Source organism: Cupressus sempervirens, chromosome 4 (assembly GCF_028749045.1).
Source record: "Cupressus sempervirens isolate cs-2001-9-10 chromosome 4, ASM2874904v1, whole genome shotgun sequence".
In the NCBI taxonomy this organism is placed as follows: Eukaryota; Viridiplantae; Streptophyta; class Pinopsida; order Cupressales; family Cupressaceae; genus Cupressus; species Cupressus sempervirens.
In genome coordinates, this window is record NC_143121.1 from 189324995 (window position 1) to 189341666 (window position 16672).

A 16672-nucleotide genomic window follows, 5' to 3' on the forward strand; every position below is an offset into this window, starting at 1 on the left:
CTAGATTAAATGTATGCATATTAAAACTAAATGACATTAATCTAGGAAATGAAAGTCTATGAAAATGTAGTGAGCTTAGATGAGTATGCAATTCAGCAACAATTCGATACCAATTCCATTCAACCTTCATAATGAAGAATTACGAGTCTCTTAAATAGAATTCCTAGAATTTGTCAATAGTCAGGATCAATAAAGATGAATGGTTGAGATCAAAGAGGAGAATCAGTTAAAAAGGAAACTTCCTTGTGAGAAGGGAGTTAACTGATCTGTTCCCTTTTTTGATTTTAGTCAACTTAAGAGTTTCCATTTTTGAACTGAAGAGAAGATTTTGTAGATATTATTAAATTTAATAAGTAAGACATGACTTCACAAATACCTTTTTCATTTAATTGAATAATCTAATTCAATTAATTAAAGTAGGCACAATTATTAAATTAAATATTTAATCCCTTAGTACATTAGCCTTAGGATATAATTTAATTTAGTTTAAAGTATAAATACTTCAAATTAAATTAAATCTTAATCAATAGGTTTAATGCGACTAATATGAGTCGATACTTTAGGAATTAAATAAAGAGTATGATGAATGCAGATTTAGGGTTTTCTGCATTTGACAATTAAGTCAAGTAGTGACAATAAGAATGAGAATTTCCTAGTGACATAGGACTTAGGATTAATTAAAATAGACCGAAATTGGTGATCATGTCAATGAGCCAATTTTGGGGTATTACAATATTAAGACATGTCATTAAATATAGTTAATTATACTTAGATTAAGGCATCAAAAACAGTAACATATACATAAACATGAGTATTGAAAACATATACATGTATTAACTTTTATTAATTAAATGTTGTAACATGCATTCTTTAGGTGATAGTCTTTATATAATCTTATGTACATGTATATGTTATATTCTTACCTATGAATTAATCTAGACATTCTTATAACATATTAATTTTAGGATCTCCCCTTAAGACATGTCATTAAATATAGTTAATTATATACTTAGATTTTAAGGCATTAAAAACAATAACATATAGATTTAAACATGATTATTGAAAACATACATGTCTACATTTAACATGAACATATTTACATACATCTATGAAATAAAATATACATTAATCTACATTCTTATGTATAATTTAGGATCTCCCCTTAAGACATGTCATTAAATACAGTTAATTACACTTAGATTAAGGCACTAAGATGAATAACAGATACATGTAAACTTGAATATTGAAAACATGAATATAAGGCATTAAGATGAATAACATATATAGAAACATGAATAACACATACATAAACATAAAAGATTAAGACATTAAAATATCAATAAGATACATGTGTACATTAAAATATCAATAACATACATGTACATCTATCTAGAGAATAATGCACCCATATCAAATGTATAAAAATATCATGTATCAAATGTCTGGAAATAACATATATAAAACATCAAAATAGATCCATATAAACATGTCTCTGGAAATAACATATAAAACATCAAAGTGTCCATATAAACATATATCTAGAAATAACATATAAAACATCAAAGTGTCCATATAAACATGTATCTGAAAATAACATATAAAACATCAAAGTGTCCATATAAACATGTATCTAGAAATAACATATAAAACATCAAAGTGTCCATATAAACATGTATCTACAAATAACATGTGTGTAATAAAATAAAAGGCCATGATGATAATCAACTACATCCCCCTCTTGATCTTGGCTATCCCCAAAAGGGTCTATCAGCTGCGTTTGAACCCTGTGTCAAATGATAGTGGACCATTTAATTATGTACAAAAAAATTATATCAAGATACATGTATATAAATCATATATATATATATATAGTTGTAACATACCTAAGACTTAGGACATGTAGGATCTGTCGGTTCTGTAGATCAACATACTATCACTCAGACCCTATAACACATACAAAAACACACACATATATAAATTTAAACATATAGACATATTATTTACCATAATTAAAATTAATTTAAAGATATAGAGATATTTACCGTAGAGATGTGTTATGCTCTGTTGATTTGACTGATATTTGAATCATGCAATGAAAAAACACTATCAACGTCCAAGTCAATAGTGCGGCCCTAAACTAAAAGCATGGAGGTAAATAAACTAGGTTGTCTAGCAGTGACATCCTGAGTAGTGGGGGGCTGCTATAGGGTCCTAAGTAGCTAGGGCTGGTGCTATAGCCTGGGCCTATGTAGCAGTAGGAGCAGTAGAAGGTGCAAGAATGTCCTCCACCTCTGTGAACCCTCTGATCCTATTGTACGTGAAAAAATATGACTAATCTAAGAGGGGACGTCACGAAGTGGAATTCCTGTGACTATAGATAATGCTTGATATGCATCTAAAAGATTAGATGCTAAATATGATCCCAAATGCCACAATGTATCCACCTTTGAGACTGTAGAAACCTCTAGTGGAGAAGGTATGTCTACTACTCCATAATCATCATCAACAGGTGCACTAGATGATGCAGCTATGGGAATGGTACCCCGATAGCATAGCATATATCTACCACACCGATCAAAAGGAATCTCGTGCAACTATGTGGCGACGGTGGTGATGCTTGAATAAATCTATGTCTTGATTGTGTCATTAGGAATAGTCTAGCCTGCAACAACCATCTATGGACCTCTTGGCATAACCAAAAGGTTTGGACCCACCATTTCTCATTTGTTAATTAGTGCAGGAGTGTTCATGGGTCTAAATCTGTCTGAAAGTCTCCCCGGACCCTACCCAACATGCAATGGTTAATTTGTGTAGTCAACATCATAGTGTAAATGAAATTCTACAAATAATTGTTGTTTGTAGAAATAGAGAGGGAACTCATCCTTCTGTGGCCATCTATGATGAGTGGCCAACCAGTGAGGATACATGAATGGTGCAACAAGTTAATCAGTACACTTCATCACAAAGTAGCCTCTAACTCTGTGATGATTTCTATAAAATGGAAACATGGTTTTCACCATGGCGGTGGAAACCTCAGTGTCAATCTGTGTGTACTTCACAATGCCAATGACACTGTGAGATAGAGAAGAATAAAATGTCTCAATGCTTGTATCATAAAAAGGGTTGTACAATTCAATGGTCTGAATCATATGAAACAACTCCTCTCACATTGCTATGATCTTCTCCCTATTAGGGAGGGTGGTAGAAGAGGAAAGAGAGGTGTCCAAAACCTCTATAGCACGAGATAATCTTGCAATTGTATCTTTGAATAATTGCTCTCTATCCTAAGTGGAGGAGGTTGATCTATGTGTTGTACCAAACTTAGCACTCTAACCCCCTCTATGGACACTAGCATCTCCTAAGGATGCAAGATCACGATCCCCATAACTAGATGCCATAAGGTATATATGTATATAAATACAAGGATATGAATGTGAAGCTACAAGACTGATGAATATCTAGAGATCTGCACATGCATATATATACAAATATAAACATACAAGTGTATAAATTCAAATAATTAAAAGTTAAATTTAATTTGAAACACTCGTACATATAAATACACAACATTAAATGTATGGTGTTATTCAATCATGTAACATGTATGCATTTTAAAACAAATTATCTTAGAGACCATATCTAATGTATTGTAAAATGCTCATGCAAATGTGAAAAATAAATATTCGTACACATGTGTACATACATATATGCAATAAATAAAATAAAATCTCTTGATTAAATTATAACTAAGTGTACACATGTACATATGCAATAAAAAAATAAAATTCTTGACTAAATTCTAGATTTTGATGTAAATGCTTTGATGATTATGGGGAGTGTAGATGAGAGTTAGGACATAGGGATAGAAAAATTACTAAACTAAAATAATATTAATAGATATATTTATTTTCATATTTGTGAATTTAGTGCAATTTAATTTATAGTTCAGTCTAATTAATATGATTGATATCAATATATTGTATGAATCTATTTACATGTTTTTAATTTTATCATATTTTTATACTAATATTTATTTACTATCTAAAGAATCAATATATTTTTTATTTCTTTTTGTACGTAGAGGTCAAATGGGCATTCCCATTGCCATGGTTGTGAACTTGTGAATTTAAAACTAAACCTTTATGATTTGCATCATATTGAATTAGAATTTTGTGTATATTAAGACTTATTAGAACCTATAAAAAATATTATGACCTATTAGGACTCCTATGTCCCCTTAAGACACACATGTATGGATAATGTACCTACAAATGTATCATAAGTGATCTTAATGTGTTGTTTGGTAATGTAAGACTCGTTATTACCTAAAAATACCTATTATGTGCCAGTAAACATATCAATACCTATTAGAACCTATAACAGACATAATGACCTAGTAGGACTCCCTAGGTCCCCTTAACATATATATGAATAAAAATACCTACAAATGTATCATAAGAGGTCCTTATGTGTCATTTGATAATGCAAGAATCATTATTACCTAATAAGACCTATTATATCCTAATAATACATATTAAGACTTATTAGAACCTATAAAAAAATTATGACCTATTAGGACTCCTATGTCCCCTTAAGACACACATGTATGGATAAGATACATAAAAATGCATCATAAGTGATCTTAATATGTTGTTTGGTAATGTAAGACTCATTATTACCTTTAACAATACCTATTATGTGTTAGTAAACATATCAATACCTATTAGAACCTATAACAGACAAAATGACCTAGTAGGACTCCCTAGGTCCCCTTAACATATATATGGGTAAAAATACCTACAAATGTATCATAAGAGGTCCTTATGTGTCATTTGGTAATGTAAGAATCATTATTACCTAATAAGACCTATTATATCCTACTAATACATATTAAGACTTATTAGAACCTATACAAAATATTATGACCTATTAGGACTCCTATGTCCCCTTAAGACGCACATGTATGGATAACGCATCTAAAAATGTATTATAAGTGATCTTACTGTGTTGTTTGGTAATGTAAGACTCATTATTACATAACAATACCAATTATGTTCTAGTAAACATATCAATACCTATTAGAACCTATAACAGAGATAATGACCTAGTAGGATTCCCTAGGTCCCCTTAACATATATATATATATATATATGGATAAAAATACTTACAAATGTATCATAAGAGGTCCTTATATGCCATTTGGTAATGTAAGAATCATTATTACCTAATAAGTGGATCATAGCAATATGTTCAAAAATTTCTTAATTAGTGCAAACATAATGGGATGTAATGGGTTTAAAAGGTAGCAAATCCAAATGACCACATGAGAACACCATAAGAAACTTGTGTAGGTAGCTTGAACTCTATTTAACTTTATGATTAGATCTATGATTGAATTGCATGAGTAGATTAGAATATTAAGTCCTTAAACACTTTGTAAGTGATATGTCATGTGGACTACACTATTGAATCCTCAAGCTCCCTATTATGGCTTGTGTAAGTGGTTTATTAGAAAGGAATCATTAGAGTTCTTTGAGTGACTTGTTTGAGTGATGTTACTCCATACACTTATCACTCTTGTTTCAACATCCTTATAGTTAGGTAACATTTAAAAGATCATTTTTTTAATATCCCCTTTTGAATATTTCATTACGATCTCACCTTATAGATTATTACATTGTCTATTGGGCTCATATCTTACCTTATTTTATATTCTTTGTTGATTTGTGTTCTTGCAGTTGGTTGATTCTCCATAGTTTTATCTTTATCAACCTATTATGTTTGGGGCATGTGTGTGTGTGTGTGTGTGTGTGTGTGTGTGGGTACATGTGTCTATCTTGTTATAGGCTTTATTATTTAAGCATAATACTATTAAGCATAAATATATAGGTAAATGACTTTATTCAAAGGCATCATTGTATTCCTTCCACACTTGTCTTTCTTGTTCTCTAACTCATATTAGTAAAAGTTTTTGGGATATTGTTCCTATGATTTAAATTGTAAATAAAAATAGATGCTTTTTAATTGAGAAAGTTTTACCTCAAAATATTTATTGTTCTACTAATATGTTGCCTGATTAATTATATTAATCTTACACTATAAGATCAAACTAGTTGTTAAAATGAACATCGTGAATATCTAAGTGTGGTTCATTCGGTTAGTAAAGTGCCTATGTTATGGTTAGAATGTGGTATAGGTTATGATTGTAGTTGATATAGGATTATGTTAGAAGGTGTATTTAATGTCAAAATTAATTTCACCATAAGAGATTAGTTTTTCACCTAGATCCATCAAGTTATGTTAGAAACTGGACAATGTGCCCTAAAGTTTTTCTACATTTTTAACTAATGTTTTTCTACATTTTTACCTATGTTTTCCTACATTTTTTAACTAATTGTTTTTACATTTTTACCTAATGTTTTTCTATATTTTTACCTAGTGTTTGACTACATTCTTGCTTGTGTTTTAAATAATTTACTAACAAATTAATTTAAGTACCATTCTAAAACAATTTAAAATAGTTTAATTAATTTAATTTCTAACAAATTAATTAATTAAAAAAATATAAATATATTAAAAAATTAACAATTCTAAATATTTCACTCATAAAATAGGTAAAAAATAATTAATTTAAGTACCATTAACATTTACTAATCAAAAAACACATTAAAAAAAAATTAAATGGAAAAAAAACCCACTAACCTGTTACGATTGAAACACCTAGACCGCTCTCCCAGAACTTAGGAGTCATGACAGTCAAAATGATAGCCACAAAGGGTTTTTTGGCACTTTTATTAAACTACAAGTTTCAGTCGTAACCATTTCGGCTGGAACACTTTTGGCCGAAACAGTACATGCCACGTCGGCATGGGAAACTGCCACATATGTACGACAAGAACTGTTCTCATTGAAATACCTTTTGGTATCACCAAAGGTGACATGGGTTTGTTCTTCCACCCTGAAAAGAAATCATTTGTAAGCTTAGAAATCTAGTTATTCACCTTAGAAAGAAAGGTGTATCACACTAATCTTGAGATATTAGTGCTTGCAAGGGTCTGCACTGAATTTCCACTCTCATCTAACTAATCATGGACATGTGAGAAATTTTGACATGCCTCTTTTTAGACCCATCATGAAGGAAATAAAAGAAATCCATAGGTTTGTCTCATCTTTGAGAAAACTTCTATAATATATTCCAAACACAATAGTTTCAATGGTTCAAAGAAAAAAAATATCAAACACAATCATATTAGCTTTCTTTTGTCTTTTTATTTATCGTAGGATTTTACTGTACCAAAGAGATTTCACTTAAAAATTGAAGCACTTTTCTTGTATTGCGTTGGTATTTATTTTGTTTATATCTTCTATTGGATGAAGCAAACTACATGAATATATCTATTGATTGTTCATATTTGTAAACAATGGTAAATATTACAACATTATTTGTGATATTTGACTATTGTTTTTAAATATTTTGAGAATTTTTCTAAATTGCATTAGTTTTTAAATAGAAAAAAATAACAGAGGAATCAGTCTTGATGGTAGGGGAAGCTGGACTTTGGTAGCTATTGGCAAAAAATAAAATAAAAAATACACCCAAAAATATTATAATAGGACATGTCTCAACTAGAAATGAGTTATTTCACTACTCCATTTCATAAAACTAATGTCACAACCAACCAAAAATACTGGGTAGTACTTTGCATCACATTGACATAAGGGGCTATGTGAGAAAAGTGTGGGACCTCCTACTTTGCTACAAACAAGCTGTACATATGCTAGTAAGATTTGAATTTATGACCTCTTGAGTATCAATAAACCAACTTAGTGATAATTGATATTTTGATTCTTCCTCATTTGACTCATCATGGTTAGCATGTGTGAGTGGGGTCTTCCACCCAAATGGAAAACATCCTCCTTTATTGAAGGTGACTTTCATGATTGCCTTAACTTTTTATGACTATACATTATTAGATTGATGGTAAGAGATGAAATAAAATTAAAAATACACCCAAATATATTATAATAGGACACGTCTCAACTAGAAACGAGTTATTTCACTATTCTAATATTTCATAAAACCAATGTCACAACCAACCAAAAATGTTGAGTAATAATTTGCATAACATTTACATGAGGAGCTATGTGAGAAAAGTATGGGACCTTGTACTCTACTACAAACAAGGTGTACATATGTTAGTAAGATTTGAATTAATGACCTCTTGAGTATCAATAAACCAACTTAGTGATAATTGATATTTTGATTCCAACCAATGCAAGTGGACAAGAGTAAAGATGATAAAACAGAAAAGGAAAACATCCTCCTTTATTGAAGATGACTTTGATATTTTGATTCCAACCAATGCAAGTGGACAAGAGTAAAGATGATAAAACAGAAAAGGAAAACCTCCTCCTTTATTGAAGATGACTTTCATGATTACCTCACCTTTTTATAACTACATATTAGATTGATGGTAAGAGATGAAAAGACCTAAGCCCTGAGATATAGATGCTCAGCTTTATATATTAAGAGATCTGAGCCTCCATTTGTTCATCACTGTCTCTCTTGTAATCCCTTCCCACCCTAAGCACCATTTTAATTGAATATGTCCACAGCGGGTGTAAGAAGAGAGAGTCCGTATGGAGTTGAAATTGTTGAACACGATGGTTTCTTCTACGAGCGCATCATTTTGGAAGCGGTGATGGACATGAACTCACAATTCAAAGCACGGGAAGAAGATGTGTATGTGTGTTCTGGATTCAAGACAGGAACAACCTGGTTGAAAGCTATCGTTGCCAGCATAATGAGCGAAAAGAAGGGGGAGGTTCTGAAGGGAAAGAACATTCACGACCTGGTTCGGCGAGTAGATAGAAGCTACAGTTCACGAGATTTGCCTAATGCAATTGAAGAGATGCCCTCGCCGAGGTTGCTCAGCACCCACCTTCCTTACTCGGCTCTTCCACCTCAAATCACCTCCCTGGGCTGCCGAATGATTTACATCGCTCGAAATCCAAAGGACACATTCGTTTCCCACTGGAAGTTCTTGCCCGCGTTACAAGGCATTTTCAATGCTGAAACTACATCTCCAGTCTCTAAGGAGGCATTCTTTGATTCCTTCTGTAGTGGTGCCTCTATCTTCGGTCCTTTCGCCGACCATGTCCTTAGCTTCTGGAACGCCAGTAGGAAGCAAAGTAACATCTTGTTTCTGACTTATGAAGATATGAAGGCGGATTCTTTGTCCCACGTTAAAAGAATCTCTGATTTCTTGGGGCAATCTTCCTTGACTGAGGAAGACATTCGCTGCATAGACAGTCAGTGCAGCTTTCAATCTCTTTCGGCTCTAGATGTTAACAAAAACGGCCAAATGAATTTCAAGAATTCTCATTTAAGCAATCAGCATTTCTTCCGCAAGGGTGAAGTGGGTGATTGGAAGAATCATTTCACTCCAGAAATGAATAGCCGCATGGATTTGGCAGTGGAGAGTAAGTTCCGAGAGGCCGGCCTGTTCCTCAAGTATGAACTCTGAGATACAGACATCAAACTGTGTGTCCATGTCTTTTAAGAGAGTGCAAATCAAAATAGTGTAAGCAAAAGCGTAGTATTCCTATCCTTTTTTGTCTTTTTTCTTTTCATCTTGGTGCAAACCTCTAGTTTGCTATTTATTTCTTATATAGTTTTTGTGAGCTTTTTTCAATATAAAATCATGTAAGCAATTACCCACTTAAACGGAGCTTGATCTTTTGTAATGAAAAACCTAAAATTTTCCTATAGTCTTTCTCCTATGATTATAAAAGAATTTTATATGAAAGCTCCAAAAAAGAATTCAAGGAGTGTTCTTTGTTCTCTAAAAAAGTGTAATATTTCTAACACAAAACAATAGTTGTACTTCAATATTTGCTTTTTCTATTTGACGATTTGCTTAACTATAGAAATCAATTTGTTTGAATATTAATATTCTTATATTTCTAACATAAAACAATAGTTGTACTTCAAAATTTATTTTTTCTATATAGCAATTTACTCTTCACTATAGAAATCAATTTGTTTGAATATTAATATTTTTATTTATTAATTTGTACAATCTAAGAAATTTAAGATTCTAAAGTTTGAATTTATTTTTATTTATTTTTAATTCAATATAATAATATCTATGTTCTTATTGGTCAATATTAATTTTACTGGGATTTACATTTTTTTTAAACTCAATAAATAACTATAAATATTGTTGTACTTAAAGTTTACTTTTGCCATGCATAATCCAATGGAAAATTTTAAATTTATTCTCAACAATGGAAAAACTACTTAAGAGTTGTTTAATTTATTTCAATATTCATTTAACAAGATTTCAACAGATTTTCTTTCATTAAAATTATGTATTCATGTGTTTTTAACATTTGAATGTAAATGTTTGTAATAAAATCTATGTAGATAAATGAGAGTCATTTTCTTTCTTGAATGTTGGTTAGAACAAGACAAATAATACAATATAATAATAGTAGCCTCTGCTACTTTCACCTTAAAAAAGGAGAAGAAGAAAGAATACAAAAATAATTATAACAAGAGCTCTGTTAGAGCTTGAACACTGTGAAACATATTTTGAAAAGAGAATTTTATTAAAGGAAAATATATGGAAGATTATTGTCAATATACATAATGTTTCCCACACTGAATTGGGTAGGCTTATTCTTGATATATATATTCAATAAAAAATTGAGTAGTACATAATTTTTTTTTAATTCTTAAAATTAATAATCTTCTTTTCAAAATTTTGTATTTCTTGTTAAGTTGATTATTATTTTGAAATTCAACTAAATATTTTAGTTTTCCAAATACACATAAAATGACCTAGTACAACTAACATAGGTAACTTAGATAATTTTAGAGCTGTATTATTTCCATCTAGCCAAAAGAATTTGAATAGAACAATTTTTCAATTTATTTTCAATTTCATAACATGGCTGGAGTTTAAGTAGTAGGTTTACTTTTGTTTTTTGAATTTCTTTGTTCTATTGTGGTTTGCCATTGTAACTTATAATTTCCCTTATATGAAATTGTTCTTTATGGGACATGCCAATGAGTAGATTAGGCCATTCCATCATTAGTCCCTCGAATTATTCCCCTCAATTTCTTTTTTTCCTAAACATGCATCATATATTCCTAAAGTTTTTGACTATATATTTTTTAATGCATTTATCAAAACAATAAATCTTTTTTCTTATTGGCTCAAAACTATTTTGCTGGGGTTTAATTATATTTTTCACTAACAAAAATTAAACAATAAAACAATCTTCCATTAATTACACTAACTCTTTACATCAACAAATTTAATGTAATAAGGATGCAGTCATCATCAATGTCCCCTTCTAGATTATTGTAAAGGGTGTGCTAGAGAGCGATATTTTGACTGTGTTGCGAGTTACGGAGCCAAATCCTATTATCCTATAATTTGAACGCATTTTACATTTAAGATTCACAGTGAGGACATAGAACGACTCTGGCATGGTTTGAAACTTGCAAAGCATCTCCCCCAAGCCATGCTCCCTCTTCAAATTATTTCCTTGCTGAGTCATAAAATCCAAAATATTTTTATAATAACGAGTGAAGAAACTGTCGATCTAAAAGAGAGAATTCTTCTTTGTTGAAAAATCTATGGGCATGACTATTGTTTGTCCAGCAATGCTTGCAACTTTTTTCTATTTCTATGTTTCTTTATTTTTATTTTTGTAAATAAGCCCTTTGCAGCTGGGCTAAAAGAACGAGTCTATTTTAATTTGAAATGCTCTTTTAAAAAATTGCAATTTTTTATGAATCACACAAGCATAGATATTGTTTAGAATGATATTTTAAACAATATATATTTTCAAAAAAGAATTTTTTTTATTTCAATGAATAAACTCTTTATATCTAATTTCCTTTTACAAAATCCACATAAATTATAAGTAAGCAATCTTTATTTATTAAGATTTAATAAATAAAAAAGTAATAATCGTTTCAAAATTATAAAACTAATAAAATTTAAATTTATTTATAATTATATCAATTCATACAAAATTTTGTGGCATTAAAGCATGTCAATAAACATGTAGGTGGATTTTGTCACATAATACTAACTTCTCTTTTCTTGAAATGATTTCTTTTCTTTTGAAAAATATACATTCTATATATTATATAATCTAAATATCCTATAGTTTATAATATTTATATTAAATCCATATATAGAGGAGCATGTATTATGACTAGATAATGGAGAATAATTAAATTCATAAAGTCTACCTACGCCTCATCTAAAACTTTGATGTCAATTTACAAAGTATTATACCTCAATGGAATGAGGGTTAGAGAAAAAACCCATGCAACTAAGACATAAAATACACCAAGGCAATACAAAGGATTAAATAATTTCATATCACTAAAAAATTATAAATCAAATTTCATCATTTTTAAAGAAGCAACTTCACTAAACTTAGACCATTAAACAAACATGTCTTCCTTTTTAGCCAAAAGGCAAGGTCTCTAGCTCGACCAAAGCTCTTGTTTTCATTTATTGTTTTCCTTTATAGAAAGTGCTTTGAAGTTTGAAAACTGAGAAATTTATTGACAAATCACTATAGAAGGATGTAGAAGACTGAATTTACAAATATTTTTCCAAGCATCATCGACCTACAATTTTTCAAATTCATTAGCAGCTACATCTAAAATTGCACCTTTTGTAAGAACAAGCATTGGTATTGAAGCAAACAATTTAAAAAATACATTTTCTTCAAATTATAATGAAAATTAGAATAATAGTGAAAGTCATGGTTGAGCTCAAGTGGAGGATACCATTCATGTGGATTAACTATGGTGGCAAAAAATCATATCTATTAGGCACAGGGATACCACAACCAGCCACTAGAACATCACCATTATAAGTGCTCTCTAGAAGGAGAAGGAAAATGAGGGAGATTGTGTGGTTCTAGACTCCGAGAACATAAATAATGAATTTTCAAGTTTATTATAGTTTTTGTGATCATCGCTAAAGAAAAAGAAACTTGAACCATTCTTTTGCCTTCTGATGTACGTGTTTGAAACTACTCCTGACTTGTCGATCATAATGATTTATATTGTACTTGTTTGACAAACTGTTGTTAGAGATGTTGAGAGTATGGATACAATGTTCTTAGGGTGTAATTGATGGTGTATATGCACATATTTTTTGTGGTTTAAAGGGTACACATACTTTTTGTGCATAGACTTTCTTTCAAGCCTGCACAAAGATGGGTTGGTTGCGTAGGAGGAAGGTTTTTTACATGGACTATATGACAATCCTTGTGATAATGAAAAAGGCTGGAGGAGAAGAAGAACAAACAACTGAGGATTTTCTTTCGAGAAAGTGCATTGTTTGGTCTTCTTATTATTATCATTTTTTTATTACTATTGCTTAAGGGGAGGGGGATTTGTAAGTAGTACCACTAAAGATTAGCAGGTAAGAAGGTTGAGATGGCTATTGATAGTAGATCTAACATGAAATAACAGATGGTGCTTAGCCAAGTTCATTGTGCTCAACCAAGTTCATTCTATGTGGAGACTTCTGTAAATGAAACCTTTAGACATTTCTAGAAATATAATTATTTTTTAATTTTTGAATTTGAAAAATAATAAAATCCCACCAAAATTACAACTAGCCAATCATATGAAGGAAATTAATGACAAGAAATTAACTTAAAAATAAAACAACTTCCAAACTTTAGAACTTATTAATTTTTTGATTGAAAAAATTAATAGAGAGGGGGTCAACTAAAAATATTAATTCCTTGTCTATATATAGGCAAGGACTTAAAAACTATCTAGTTACAAGAACAAAATGAACATTAGAATAATAGATGCTAAAAGAAATGTGCTTCATAAAAAGTATATAATATTACAATTTAATTTATAATCATAAATTTTAACTCAAGATCTTGTCATCAAATCTACTAGTTTTATGTCATAAGAAAACTACAATTGCAAAACATTTGGGAAAAGCAATCTTTTAAAATAAAAATTACAAGTTTTGCATAAGTTTATTCCATTTATTACATGTTTGCATGTGAGTGCAACATTTTAAAAAGTTGTAACACATGCATACCAATCTAGCTTGTACTATTGTCTAATATTAGAATTTTTTATGTTGATAAAATTGATCAACATTTTTTTAGGATTGTAGAATAAAAAAAGACTACTATATGGTTGACATTCAACTTTTAAGTATTGGAATCATTGACATAATATCTATTCCTATTTTATAATTTTGTTTATTAACAAAATAATCTTATATATCTTTCACCTTGTAAATCTTAAATCCACCAAATCCACCAAATCAATGTATTTAAGCTTGTAATTCTTATTTAGAACTAATCATTTATTTATAAGTGAATAGTGAAATTGATATTTTGAATTATCCTTACCATGAATTAACATCATTGTTTCACCCTTTATATACATTAGTAACAATAGAAAATTTACCCTCACTTAGTAAAGGCAGAATGAGTGAGATCCTAGGTAGAGTAAGTGAGATCCTTGAGGATGAAACCTTTGTCGAATGATAACCTCTAACTACTAGATGCATAAAACTTGATGATTGATATTTTTTTATTGATAGATAAAAGGTCGAAACACTCATAAATATTTTACATCTCTTTTTAGCTAGTACCAGAATAGAGAAATAACTCTACTTTGGCTATTTTATAAATTGATTTTCATTATTCTTTACTCTAGTTATAAGTTTTGAACCTTTTTATGTTAAATAACTAATAATAGTTTTAAACACATCTAATTTGCACATAAACATTGAGCCCTGGGAAAGAAATTAGTAAATATAAGTTCAACAAATGAATAATTATGTTGTTTACATGGTAAGATAAATTAACCTTAAACTATCGTTGAATAAAACTAGAATGATTGAGCTAGATATATTTAACAAGTCTACTTCAATAATATGATGCTATAACTATCACCCATTAATTAATTAAAGAGAATTTATTCTAGACAATTATAATATCCACTTATCATACTCTCCAATTTAATAATGGAAATTCAAGAGATTAGTACATACACCAATAGGAAAATTTAATGAAATGCCTTATCATTAATAGAAGCTTAAATGCTTCAGAATTACAAACCAAATTTATGTTCATATCAATATTCCCATGAGTTAAAAAGTGATAATTCAAAATTATGGTGATAGAGCACTATCAAAGTTAGAGATATCATCGTACAGGTCACAAGGTTTAAGCAATTCCAGACTAATATTGTCTATATTTTCTTGTACACTTACCTGATTAGCTTCAACGAAGTGATCGATCTAGTTAGTGGATGAAGGATAATGAACATGAATTAAATGAAACAAAAAATTCTAGTTTCTTCTCACCATTGATAGCCATATCTTGAATTTTCGTGGATTCCAAGTAGTAAGAATAGGATATAATGGAACAATTTTCTCATTTTTCATATTACTATCATAATAGGGCTACCCTTAAACATCACAAACTAAGGAAGAAATTAAGCTTGGAAAAATAAGTCAACTTTGATGATTTAACACTTATTAGTTAGGAATCAAGCCTTAGTGTGTGATGTTTAAGCCGTCCATCATAATAGAAAGGCCTCGGAATGGAATGGTCTTCACTTATATTGGATAAAATGTTTTCAAGATTTCTTAGATAGTCTTGTTTAAAGAGCCTTCTACATAGAGTGGAAATACAAAATTTATCCAATTCTATCATATTCACCATGGTTACAAACATTGATGTGATATCACTGTTAACCAAATATTTATCTATATTCATGATGAATTCTCTCCCAAGAATGTGATACAATTCCCTGATTACCAAAAAAATATGTGGATAATAGGATCTCCTTAATATGGTGACCTATGATAGGGCTATTAAAATCCCATTAAAGAAAAGGCTCGTGAAGTTTGATTATGGTTTCCAGTAAGGGACTTAGCTAATCAAGGAACCTGTGATCGACTACATAGAAATCATACATAGAAGGGGAGAAGTCTATGTCATAGAATTGATTCAACTTGCTTGTGAAATCCATGGATTTAGAGATCCCTTCCTTAGAAAATGAAGGGATGAAGAGGTTAGATTATATAGTGAATCTATATATAGTAAATGTTAGTACTAAATAACTAGTGTCCTTAGATGTTTAGCCTAGAACTCTACATTGCCCATTAAATGAGAGAGAATAAATCTAAACATTTAATTGTTTGTTGAAAAAAAGTGAGAGAATTTAAGTTAGCATATTCATACCTGTGATTAATTGATGGAATCATATTGAATAACAATTTAAGCTTTACTAAGACAACTGTAATGCTAATTTTGAGGATATACTTACAAGTGAAATTAGAAATGCCCTATACTAACTTAATGAAAATCTATTTGTGATTAGTGAATTTAGAATGTTCCTTAGTGTAATCTTATAATTTTAAACAAAATTATTTTTTGGTGTCAAACACATTTTCAAATGCCTAATTTTTATTTTATAGAAAATCAACTCTATTCCTAACACTCAATTAGATTTCAATATTCTGTGTTGATCTAGAATAACTAGTGCCCCTATAATAAGAAGAAAAAGTACTCAAATAAGAAGATAAAAATGATTCATAAACTATAAAAGACTAAAATTAAGATGAGAAACCATAATGTGGAT

At 29.9% G+C, this 16672-nt stretch overlaps 1 pseudogene across 1 annotated transcript; it reads left to right on the forward strand.

Annotated features, from left to right (window-relative positions):
• Positions 1–8487: 8487 nt before the first annotated feature.
• On the forward strand, positions 8488–9769 carry LOC149560633 (cytosolic sulfotransferase 16 pseudogene; annotated as a pseudogene). The gene has a single exon (XR_016363711.1). The product of XR_016363711.1 is annotated as a cytosolic sulfotransferase 16 pseudogene (transcript).
• Positions 9770–16672: the final 6903 nt, after the last annotated feature.